The sequence below is a fragment of the Lissotriton helveticus genome, chromosome 1_1, assembly GCF_964261635.1.
Source record: "Lissotriton helveticus chromosome 1_1, aLisHel1.1, whole genome shotgun sequence".
Classification (NCBI taxonomy): domain Eukaryota; kingdom Metazoa; phylum Chordata; class Amphibia; order Caudata; family Salamandridae; genus Lissotriton; species Lissotriton helveticus.
The window spans coordinates 834,331,824-834,344,597 of record NC_136057.1 but is presented as its reverse complement, the minus strand read 5'-3'; positions in this window follow the sequence as shown (position 1 = coordinate 834,344,597).

The following is a 12,774-nucleotide window of genomic DNA, read 5'->3' as shown; positions in this document are numbered from 1 at the left end:
TTTACAGTATGCTGGCTGCCTGCTGCTGAATGGCCCTAGGATGGGCAGAACAAATGCGAAGTTTGTCTAGGGTTGGTCGGGGCCCAGGAAGGGCGTAACTCACAACATAACACAATTAGTGAGGCAATGTGAGCGGCACAGGGCCCTAACGCTATAGTGCGACCTGGGCACCAACACGTGACCTGTCATTGGAATTTCAAAGTTCTAAAAATTTAACGATGCGGCACGATAACTGAAGAAAATAACTGGAACACTAACCACTCGAATCAGCTAGCCCACTAAAATAGCTGCTGGGCGTGCCCTGCCACAGTGATATTACGAAGTAAAAATTGCTTTAAGACTGAGATAAAAAGATAAAAGAACGATATTCAATGATAGGGGCACCTATGCAGTGTTCTAAATATATAGCATACAAGCATCCGCACGGTCGTGTAACATTTGCAAATGTCCGTGCGTTGCAAACCAGGCCGGAAATGGCCGCTTACCAGTACATACCCATAGAGCCCTGACCACGAGGCTTCCGCCATTGCGAGCCACGCAGTGGATTTCATCCACGTTCGCTGCTCACTTTACCGGGCAGTTCTCCTGCTTCGGGCCTGGAAATTCTCCACGGCTGCTTCCATCCTTTCAGCTGCGCTTTCCCTCGATGAAAAGCAAATAGAAAATTGTTTAGGCTATTAATCTCGCTCTCCTGCGACACATTACAGCTTGCATGGCAACTGCTTGTACGGGCTGCCTAGCAATGTCCTGAAAAACCTTTTTGTATACAGTAGACTTTGCTGCTACAAAGCAAACAATTGACTGAGGCAAAAATAAACATGCTTTGAAAAGGGGCATTTTTTATTGGCATCTTTGTGAACAGTAACATAACGTTCTAAAAATAACCGAGATGCCGAGGTACATGAAATAAGAACTCCTGAAAAGCTAGTCTAACGCAGATTGAGTAATCAGCGACCCAGACATCTCATAACTCACCTAAACGACTACGCTGCGAGGCCCTCTCCTTTCCTCCGCGTGCAGCACCCAGCTAGCGCTGTAATTCTTCTGCTTGTCTGCTGCCACCGGAGCTGTAGGGAAGAGGACAAAGAGGGTTAGTTCAGCCTCCCCCGGGGCTTTGTACCCTCGGGGGAGGGAAGGTCGGCCCTGCCTCCCTGCTGACGTGTGCTAGCTCTTCCCTGTCCTGGTTGGCTACCGCCTTAAGGATGTCCCTGCTGGCTCAGCCCCCGGATGCCACTAAGGGCGCCACGCCTCTAGGTTCGGGTGGCGCCGCTCATTAACAACGCAGGTCAAGCAATGAAAGAAGCTGCGCTAACCGCGTTTATTGCTTTAATCTAATGTCAGTTAAAATCCTAACTTAGCTATATTTTTAATAGGAGGTAGATTGACAGAATAAGTTCACACTGCCATATTCACAAGCTTTTCATTAGCGTGTGAAATTATCGCCGGATTTCACACGCTAATGATGATTATCGCTGTGTATCGCTGGAATTGACATCGCCTGTGAACTAAGCGTTGTAAATACGCCGCTAACATGGCGATGTAATCAAAAATACGCTAAGCGCGTTTAGCGATAATATTCGCTTGTGCTTGTTTAATATGCCCACAAGATTTTTAAAGCTGCAATCCGTGCGTATTAGCAGGAGAGAGTGAAAGTTCAATTATTTTACTATCACTGCTGTTGGGGGTACGATATTCAAGCAGATTTACTGCCAGTGTGCAGTGACGGTAAGGACGTCCAGGTAGCCTCAGAACAGGTCTCATGAATAAGATTTATTAAGACTTAGTTACAGATGCTTAAGATGGTAAATACATAGAAGATAGCATGTAGCTTACAGTCTCGCCAGGAGAAGCCTCCTTGCTGCCCAGGCTACACACTCCAACTGACACAGGCATTTCACTTCATCACCAAGCACTCCAGCACTTCCTCTGGCTGAGCAGCAGGGAATGTGTAACCAAGAAAAGGGAGCATAGCAACAACTCAAGTCACAACACATCTCCTTTACTCAGGGAAACTTTTGACACAAATTATACAAAGTGCAAAAGGAGTGCAAATTAACATAACTCATATGTATAAGAATTTAGAGGACAGGGTAAACTATCAAATTGTTAATTCAAAGGGCTAAATATAAAAAATTGATAGAAAATTCCAAAAACATTAAATATATTAAAGTCACACCCATCCCCTTCCCTTAAGCAAACTATTGACACAAACATACCGTATGCCTGAAAAGACATGAAGTATCAGGCAACACACACCAGGGTACGTGACCCATCGTCGCACACGTATACTGTACGCCTGACAGGACAAGAGTCTCAGGCAGTGCACTTCAGGGTACACAACCCTGCAATGTACTTACATACTGTATGCCTGACAAGATCAAAAGTCTCAGGCAACGTACTTCAGGGTACACAATCCTACAATGCACTCAAATTCTGTATGCCTGATGGGGCCTAAAGTCTCAGGCAACACACTTCAGGGTACACAACCCTGCAACGCACAATCTAATGTACACCTGATGGGACATGGAGTCTCAGTTAAAGCACTTCAGGGTACACAACCCTACAATGCACTCACATACTGCATGCCTGATGGGCCAAAAGTCTCAGGCAACACACTTCAGAGTACTGAACCCTATGCCAAAGTAAACAACTTTACAATCATTCAGCACAACACAAGCCACACACCTTACAAGACAGGGGTAAAACATGAGACCCTGCACAAGCATGACATAATACACTTAGGCAACAAATGAAAGACAACATCAACACAATAGCATAGCAAAAAAGCGACACACTCAGACCGAACATGTACTAACAAAACCATGGCAGCAAATTATGCACTGTTCCCATGATGCACTGGGCCAGGGACAGACTAATTTGCATATAGCCAGGTTCTGAACTGGGATGGTGCAGTGAGTTAAAAAACGGTGATGGATCAAGCCCTGATCTGTTGACTGGGTAGGAGTGTTCTGATTAACTCAGATACTCTGTCCATCACCACCCCCTTTTTGTAAGCAAATTATGCACAGCATACAACAGCATACAATTGGGCAGCAAATTCATTATGACCAACAACAAACACAATGGCAGCAAACATGTCTTGAAAGAATAGGATTGTATCAAACAATGACATTTAAAGCCTATGGTGAACCATCTCTTACCCAAAGTTTCGTTACCAAATATTGGATGCTGCCGAAAAGCTCCTTGCAACTTAATTTCCTGACAAGGACGAGCAGTAAAGCTTGATCCTCATAAAACCTCTCCCATCAGCGACAGTAGTGCGTGCTCTAGCTGTGTGTGTGGAGCGGATCAAATTTGATTTCTCAGCAATCATTGAAATGAGAAGAGTGAACGCGCATTGGGCCTTGTTAGACCTGGCATTCTTGGTAATGTTTTCCCCTGTCCTTTTGTCTCTGCCTCCTGTATTTCTGCTGTGTGCTGGGTTTCGTTTTTGCTGGTCTAGATGCTTTGGGCCCTTTGCAACTGCTGATCAGTGCCAAAGTGCAAGTGCTCCCTCTATACATTGTCAATATAGATTACTGTTTTCCTGATGTGCTTGCTTGGCCTACTACCAAGTCCCTAGTACAGTGCACTGTGTGTGCCTAGGGCCTGTAAGTCAACTGCTGCTAGTGGGCCTGCAGCACTGATTGTGCCACCTACAAAAGCAACTCTTCAAAGGGCTCTCAGACCTGCCACTGCAGTGTCTGTGCACAGTCTTTACTGCCTTGTTGACCTCGAAATGCACCCATCTGCCATGCCCTAACCTCCCCTTTTATGTACTAATGTGTGTGACATGTCCTGATAGTGAAATACAGTGTATATCATTTTTTACTATTGAAAGGCTATCTGTCCCTTAAGTGTATAACTTCCCATTTGGACAAGATAGAAAGACTGAGTTTTGTATGCCTGAACTCAGAATATAAAAATGCATCTTTTAGTAAAGGTGATTTTCATATTGTGGGTTTGAAAATACCACTTTTAGAAAGTAGGTATATTCTTGCTTAGCCATCCTGTGTGCCCCTGCTGGTCCGTGGATTGACTGTTGGCTTTGGAGTGACCGGGGCTGGGGATGTGCATTCACTGTGGACAGCCACTAGGGGCGGTTGAGGTGTATCCTGCCTCTCCTGGATGAGTGAGGGCTGGGCTGAATAGACCTGGGCTGCATCTAGAGTATGGAGAGAAGATTTTCTTTATTTTCTTTATTTATTTATTTATTTATTTGCGGTTTTTGTAAAGCGCAACACTCATCCCATGGGATATCACGGCGCTATATACCAAGAGGACTGCTGAGGCATGTGCTGGGAAATTAAGGATTGGGGAAGAGATGCGTTTTTAATTTTCTTCGGAACTGGAGATAATTTGTGGTGTGTCTCAGGTCAAAAGGGAGCTCATTCCACCTTTTTGCTGCAAGGTAGGAAAAGGAGCGGCCGCCTGTTCTGGCTTTGTAGATGCGTTTGGTTTTGGCCAGAACTGATTGGCCTGAGCGTAAGTTCCTATTGGGCACGTAAAATTCAATCTTCCCTTGGAGTATCGTGGGGCCAGTTCTATGTAAGGTTCTGTGGGCATGGCTAAGCAGTTTGAAGGCAGCCCTCTGGCGCATCGGGAGCCAGTGAATTGTCCTTAAGCACTCCGATGCCGAGTCTCATTTACCTTTGTTGAGGATGAGTTTGGCCGCCTGGTTTTGCAGAATCTGTAAGCGGGAGAATAACTGCTCGTTCATCCCTTCAAATAGTGCATTGCCGTAGTCTAGGCGGCTGACCAATAGGGACTGTGTGACAGATCGTCTGCAGTCCAGGGGTATCCAGGGGAATATTTTGGCGAGAAGTTTTAGTATGCCGCAGCCGATGGGGTTAGGTCTTGAGTGGAACTGGCCCATGTGTACTGCCTGGGTACGATTACTCAGGAAAGAGTGTATCCAGTTCAATGCTATGGATTGAACTCCCTTACTCCGGAGTATGTTTAGCAGGCAGTCGTGGGATACCGTGTCAAACGTCGCTGACAGGTCGAGCAGTATCAGTGCCACCGCTCCACCTTGATCGGTGGAGGATCTGATACTGTCCGATACTGCCAGCAACGTTGCTTCAGTACTGTTGTTGGCTCTAAAACCAGTCTGAGAGGGATCCAGAAGGGAGTTGCTTTCGAGATACCTGGTCAGCTGGGTATTGATCAGTTTCTCCAGGGCTTTAGAGAGGTAGGGAAGCTGGGAGATGGGTCTGTAATTCTCTGGATTGAGAATATCAGATCCCGCTTTCTTCAGGAGGGGGGTCACCGAGGCATGTTTCCAAGCATCAGGGAAGGTGGCAGTGACTAACGATTTATTAAAAAGTTGGGTGATTAAGGGACAGAGCGTGGGTGCAATTTTTGAGAACACGAAGTGTGGGCAAGGGTCTGAGGGGGATCCAGATTTAACTGTGTTCAAAGCTGCTAGGACCTCATCTACGGAGAATGGTTCGAAGCTGGTTAGGCGAGGTCCAGTTCCTAAGTCTGGTGGATCAGTAGACATTTCTGGTGTCGTGGCAGTTTTGGCTGGATTTTCTGAGTAGCTGATATTTTGGGGAGTGAAGGTCGAATATATTTTCTTGATTTTTTCAGAGAAGAACATGCTAATACACTCACAGGTCTCAGTCGATGGGGTTAGTGTTTGTGAGGTGCTAGATGGTTTGCTGAGCTCCTTCACTATTTTAAATAGTTCTTTCGCTGAATTACAGTTTTCTTGAATGCACTGGGTAAAGTAGTCCTTTTTTGCATGTTTGATGGCAAGAATGTACTGCTTCCGTTTATGGACGTAGTTTTGTCTCGCTTCGCTGTTTTTGGACTGCCTCCATAGGTGTTCATTTTTTTGGCATTCTTTTTTGAGGTTTTTTAGGCTGGGAGTATACCATTTCTCTGTTGTGGTTTTTTTTCTGGATTCCCGCATCGGGGCTAGTTTGTTTAATGTCTGCAGTATACCCACGTCTAATAGGGCGACGTCATTACAGATATGGGAGTCCTCCAATAGTTTGACATTGTTTTTTAGAAAATTTATCTCAAAGTTGGATTCGTTAATTAGCCTCCATGCTTGTTTAGAGATGTGAGGGGCTGTCTTGGGTTTCAGAGGTTTGCCGGGAAGGCTGAGTGAGAAGGATATAAGTGAGTGGTCCGACCAAGGTAGTGGGTGGACCTCTCTTATATTGATGGAATCGATATTGGTGAATAGTAGGCCTAGTGTGTGACCGGCGGTGTGAGTGGGGCCCACAATCCACTGCCTGAGTTGTAGAATTCCTATCGGATTCCAATTGGGAGGTTCCCGGGGCCTTCTTGCACCTGATTAGGCCTGGTCTTCCTTACACAATGTTGTCTCCTCCTCCTGCCGAGAAGCTGGACCAGAAATTAAAGAACTGGTTTTGACGGAGCACAGAGCCTCTCTGCCACCAGAGAAGAAAGAGAAATGGGATATAAATATTGGGACACAGACCACAGAACTGTAGAATACTTCTGGACTCAAGAGGAACCTCTGCCAAGAAGAAGAGCTGGGAAAACTGATGGTGAAGTCCTGCCCCTTTGCTGTGTGCTGTCTGGGGTTGGCCTGCTGTTGATGTTTCTGCCAAGGAGAGGTTAACCCCTTCCATGCGACCGCGATTCTGCGCCTGTGCGGCAGTTTTATTGAGTGGGCAGGTTCATGACGAACCCCAGCCGTCATCAGCACACGAGCACCGTGGTGCATGATGGCTGGGGTTCGTCATCAGCATGGAAGGGGTTAAAACTTTGCAGTGTGCTGTGTATCCTGCTTGAAGATCTCCAAAGGCTTGAAGTAGAGCTTGCCTCCTGTTCTGAAGTGTCAGGGACATAAACACTTCACCACCAGCTCCGCTAAAGTTCCATACTGGGAGTTTTGACCTGCCAATAGGTGCCTGTACCTGTGTTGGGCCTCTGGAGGTTGTTCCTGCTGCTGCGTCCTGGGAAAAGAGAAGTGTGATGCATCCACATCTGTTTCCGGCTGGGGAAATCGCTGTGCACCAAATCCAGTGCACGGATTTCCAAAGTCTGAGATCACTGCACCAATTCTGACGCAGGCCCTGCTGTGCAGCTGCAAGAACCAATGCATTGTGGGACCGCGGCTTGAGAGTTCAATGCAGCGCTGTTGCCGCACCATTGAAAACTGGCGCCTCCCCAAATCCCCACGCATCGTACTGGGGGCGTCAATTCTACAACAACGCTAGGACCGTAGTAAGAAACTGATGCATCACCGCCCGCACAGTAAGAAAAAAACACATCTCCTCCTATTCAGTAAAAAACAAATGCCTCACCTTCCCTGTGTGGCAGTAAGGAACTGATGCATCGCCTCCCCTGGAGTAGGAAACCAACGCATCACCTTCCCTGGGCTTAAGGAACCAATGCATCACCTTCTCTGTGGCTGTTTATGATTTTAATGCATCCATGGTACTTTTTGTTGGAAAGTGTTGCAGCTATAGTTTGCTATTGACAGAACTGTTTTTACCTTCTAAAAGTCATATTTTGATTATTGTATGTTGGATTTTTGTCGATTTGGTCTTGATTGGTTTAGATAAAGATTACTCATTTTTCTACATTGGTGTGGTGTCCATTTTTAGTGTTTTCACTCTAAAACTGTATGTGTGCACACATGCTTTACACACTCCCTCTGAGATAAGCCTGTCTGCTTGTGCCAAGCTACCAAGGGGGTGAGCATGGGTTATTTTAGAAGTGTATCCCCCTTACCTTGGCTAGCAAGAAGGGTCCCTACTTGGACAAAGGTGCAAACCATTGCCAACTAGAGACCCCATGTCTAACATTGGAGGTCAGTGGTGGGTATTAGGGCCTGCATTTGTGTCTAACATACAGTGATTGGTGTACACTACTAGTATGGGGCAGACTATTATGCAGCCACATACTAGTTAGGGAATTTTTTATTTTTAGACTTTTTTGCATCTTGTGAACTGCCAATTTACACCATGACAAAACCAGCATCAATTGCATCTGTGTATATTGAGTTGGAAGAAGATAGGGTGGAAACCTACACTGTGCCACAATTGAAATTCATCTGCTAGAAATGTAAAATTCCAGTAAGAGGCCTCACGAGGAAAGCTGAATATCAAAAAGGCGCTGAGGGCCTGGTTGGAATCAAAGAATGCCAGTAAGCATACCAAGGATCCTATGGTGGAGACAGGGAATTTAGATGGGCAGCAGGATGTGCCATTGGTTCTGCGTGGAGGGTGGTCTGTTGCAACATTATCAGTCTCTGAATCAAAATCAGGCAGTGGATAAACTGTAGTCCTGTGTCTTGTTGGTGCAGGTGTTGTGGGTGTTGGAGGCACAACATTTTTAGCCTCTATCTTTTGCCAATTGTCCTCAGTTTCTGCCAATTCATTTTCTCCTCTGTTTGGTGTAGGGACTTCTGTAATAAGAACAATAAATAGTTGTCATTTGCTACGCTACTTTTGATGGGACTAAAGCATTATTGGACATGGGTTTACTATTGCAATGCACACTACGATTCCCATAATGCATTGGTGGGTTGATAAAAAACTGTGTCCCGGAGTGGATTTTTCTTGTAGTTAACTGTGATTTCCTACTTAGTAAACTTTTTACATAGACCTTTAACATTTTGCAAATTGTATTTCTTACCTCTCCTGGTACTGGGTGTGGCTGAGGTGTCAATGTGACCCCAACAACTACTTCAGGATGTAACCTCGACTCTATCATGTCCTCCAGAGGGGTGGATGGTGACTGAGCGGAAGGTTTTCTGTATGTTCACCAGGCCTCTGCAAGCCTGCTGGCTACCTTCTCCTTGGCCTGTGTCTGTAGGCCATACCAGCACTTGCAAACTTCCTCACATGAGCACGGTGTAACACCCACCGCACTTCTCTTAGCCCAGATGTAATTCCAGAATTTGCTTTTCTCACTCTCTGGAACCTAAAGCGAGTTCTTAACAGCTTTTCATGACTTTTTACACACACCTCAGTGAGCACCTACAATTCTTGCTCACTGAATTTTAGCTTTCTCTTTTGCCCTGCTGCTTCCATTCCATTGTCATCAGTGGCCATGGTGTATACACTGCGGAAAATACACATTCAAACCAGGTCTCAGCCACTTTGCTGCCACAGCCTGCCTTATCCTCCTCTGGCTCTGGGTTCTGGAAACAGCATAGATTGACTCACTTCCTCAATGTGCTGCTCTAAAATGTGATATTCACAATTTTCCAGTTACCTAATTATGATTACCTTTTTAGGTAATCGCTATTTTGTCATCACAAAATTGCGATTACGAATCCTATCGAATAGCAAAATTGATGTTGCTTGCAATGTTACATTGGAAATTGCAATTACCAAGTAGCAATTCTTTCAAACTCACTATTTGGTAATCTCTATTCCCATTCTTGCTAATATGGTCCTTTATTTCCCTAACAAACAGTCAAATGTGGCCTTTGTCTTATCATACCTAGGAGGCACGGTTGCCACACGGTCTATTGCGTTGTTGAAATTGAACGATCCTTTGTTGTATGATTATAATGCCACCAAACTGAAAAAAAGATTATTTGACCAACATACCTTTATGCATTCGGTAGACAAAGAACTCCAGAATCTGTTACAGGGTAATAAAGAGCTAATCACCTATCCATCTAAATTCAATAGATTGGTTGCAGAGGCAGGTTGGCCCTATAATGAGCACAGTTCCCTGTTTTATAGGGGTCTTAAGGATGAGTTGAAGGATCTCTGATCACTAGTAGTGGCCGCTACCAAAGCCTGTAGTGATGTGATCGATCTAGTGGTAACACTGGATCATCGCCTTTCGGAGAGACGTAGGGGCAAGGGACATACTGATACTCAAATGTTTGTCCTACGGGATAAGAGATCAGAACCAGTCAAAAACCTTGAAGAACCAGAACCAATGCAGGTAGGTAGCTTGAGAGAACCGTTAGGACTGAATTGGTGGTATTATACTAGGATACGGCGCCTCAGAGGACTGTACACCTTTCTAATGTCTAGCTTTCTTTTAGAAACGGTGCTATAAGGAGAAGAGAACCACACTTCCTCTTCTAACATAGGCAAGAGCCTTTAAACATTTGAACGCTCCTTAGCACTCGTTATAGTATTTTACAATGGTTTGTACATGTGTATTTCAACCATACATTAGTCATGCAATAGTTAAGAATTGAGGTCCTCGTTATTCAGGGTGTTCCGCAGGTGTTGCTTTATTTCAAAAGATGTTACAGCCAACACGTGTTTCGTCAGTAGGGAATGTAACCCTTGACTTTTTCAAGGCTGTTAAGTGAAGAAAAATGACATTTGTAATATTCAGGATTTAGTCTAAGCATGTTGTTATTATATATCAATGTACATTAAGTAAGTAGGTGGTGGTTAGGTTTGCTTGTTGTGCACACATACATTCGTGGGTATTATCTTAAAAGAAAGTTATGCTCAGTTGTAACCATCAGGTATACATGATTTGTTTCCAGAATATTAGGAGTTAGATGGACCCATTGAGATATGGAGATACCAGTGATTCATAGTGTCATGCTATCCTATAGTATCTGTGCATAGTGAGACTATTTTTGGTGAAGTTTTGGTCTAGTAGTTAAAAATTAAATCATAGTGGCATGCATAGTTTATAGTAAGTGCTCGGGGTACCTATTTTCCGCGAGTATTCTCCTTTTCTGTATAAAATGAATCAAGAGGATATGTTTTAACCCATTTGCAACATATTTCAGGGGTATTCGCATAATTACATTATTGTTTTTTAGTTCATGATTACTCACCTTCCTTGAGGTGATAATTCCAACCCTCAAAGGGGTTTCCATGAGGGGACTTTGGTTCGTGATGGTATATTTGTCCGATATCGAGGCCCTTCCTTTATTGATAGGCACAACGAACTACGAGTAGGCAACCTTATACACATAATGTACTCAGCCCTTTCATTTTACTTAAGGGAGTCTAACATAAATGTTGGACTACAGTATTAACGACCGCACTAACAAATAGAAAACATATGTTTCCTGTGAACTTATTCTGAATTCTTTCTGAATATCACTTGGACCTAATTAAAGGGGAATGTATCACGGGCAAACAGGATAATATAACAATAATACTAGGGCATTTCCCAAATTTAGGGAAAAGGGATAATTAATTTAAGAGATGCATTAAGAATAACGACAATGCACTCCAAGGTTATGAAACTTAATAAGCCTCATATTAATTTACAGCTGCCATATCGATAACCGACACAGTGGTTACTAGCTGTGGAATATACCGTCACGAACCAAAGTCCCCTAACGGAAACCCCTTTGAGGGTTGGAATTATCACCTCAAGGAAGGTGAGTAATCATGAACTAAAAAACAATAATGTAATTATGCGAATACCCCTGAAATATGTTGCAAATGGGTTAAAACATATCCTCTTGATTCATTTTATACAGAAAAGGAGAATACTCGCGGAAAATAGGTACCCAGAGCAAAACCATGCATGCCACTATGATTTAATTTTTAACTACTAGACCAAAACTTCACCAAAAATAGTCTCACTATGCACAGATACTATAGGATAGCATGACACTATGAATCACTGGTATCTCCATATCTCAATGGGTCCATCTAACTCCTAATATTCTGGAAACAAATCATGTATACCTGATGGTTACAACTGAGCATAACTGTCTTTTAAGATAATACCCACGAATGTATGTGTGCACAACAAGCAAACCTAACCACCACCTACTTACTTAATGTACATTGATATATAATAACAACATGCTTAGACTAAATCCTGAATATTACAAATGTCATTTTTCTTCACTTAACAGCCTTGAAAAAGTCAAGGGTTACATTCCCTACTGACGAAACACGTGTTGGCTGTAACATCTTTTGAAATAAAGCAACACCTGCGGAACACCCTGAATAACGAGGACCTCAATTCTTAACTATTGCATGACTAATGTATGGTTGAAATACACATGTACAAACCATTGTAAAATACTATAACGAGTGCTAAGGAGCGTTCAAAAGCTTGAGAGAACCATTAAGTGAGGAGAAGCAACAAAGATGCTGAGACATGAAACTATGTTTGTATTGCGGAAAAAGGGTAAATTCCTCCGTGAATGTCCTGTAAAACCCAAAAGAAATGTGGAGTTAGAAAACTAGCCTCCCCTAATCCTGTTGAGATAAGTGTTTTGGGTAGTGCTAGCTCTTTAGTTTCAAACACATGAACTCAAGTTACTTCCTTGCATGCATATTAGCATTTCATATTAGCATTTCTTTGTTCATACCCAAGTTAGGTGGGGGAACGCTCTACACGTCTGCATATGACCGGAATGTTCATGTACATAACTTTAGCCAGGCAATCTAGAATTCCCATGGTTTCCTGAGAGTTGATGTATGTAGAAAAAATTACAGACAGTAGTGCCATTAAGTCAGGGCCCATCACACATTTGACGGAGGAACTGTCTTTGTGTATGCAGGACAAACACTAATAAGAGCTGTAATTTGACTTGATTCAGGCCCACCAATTTCAAGCCATATTTGGTATTCCTTGGTAAAAGGAACACAACCATGACATAGACTGGACTAAACATACCATGACCATTTGGTTTATTTTTTGTTTTGAGCAATGTTTGTCTACTTTTCCAGAGTTAAGCACTTCTACGGAAGTGGCATTAACCATGAAGATTGATACCCCAATAATGCCTCTGTGTTACCAATACCTGGCAGAGGTGTTTGATAAAGGTAAAGCCATGGTTCTCCCACCTCACAATCCCCATGACTGCCAGATCAACTTCGTCCCAGT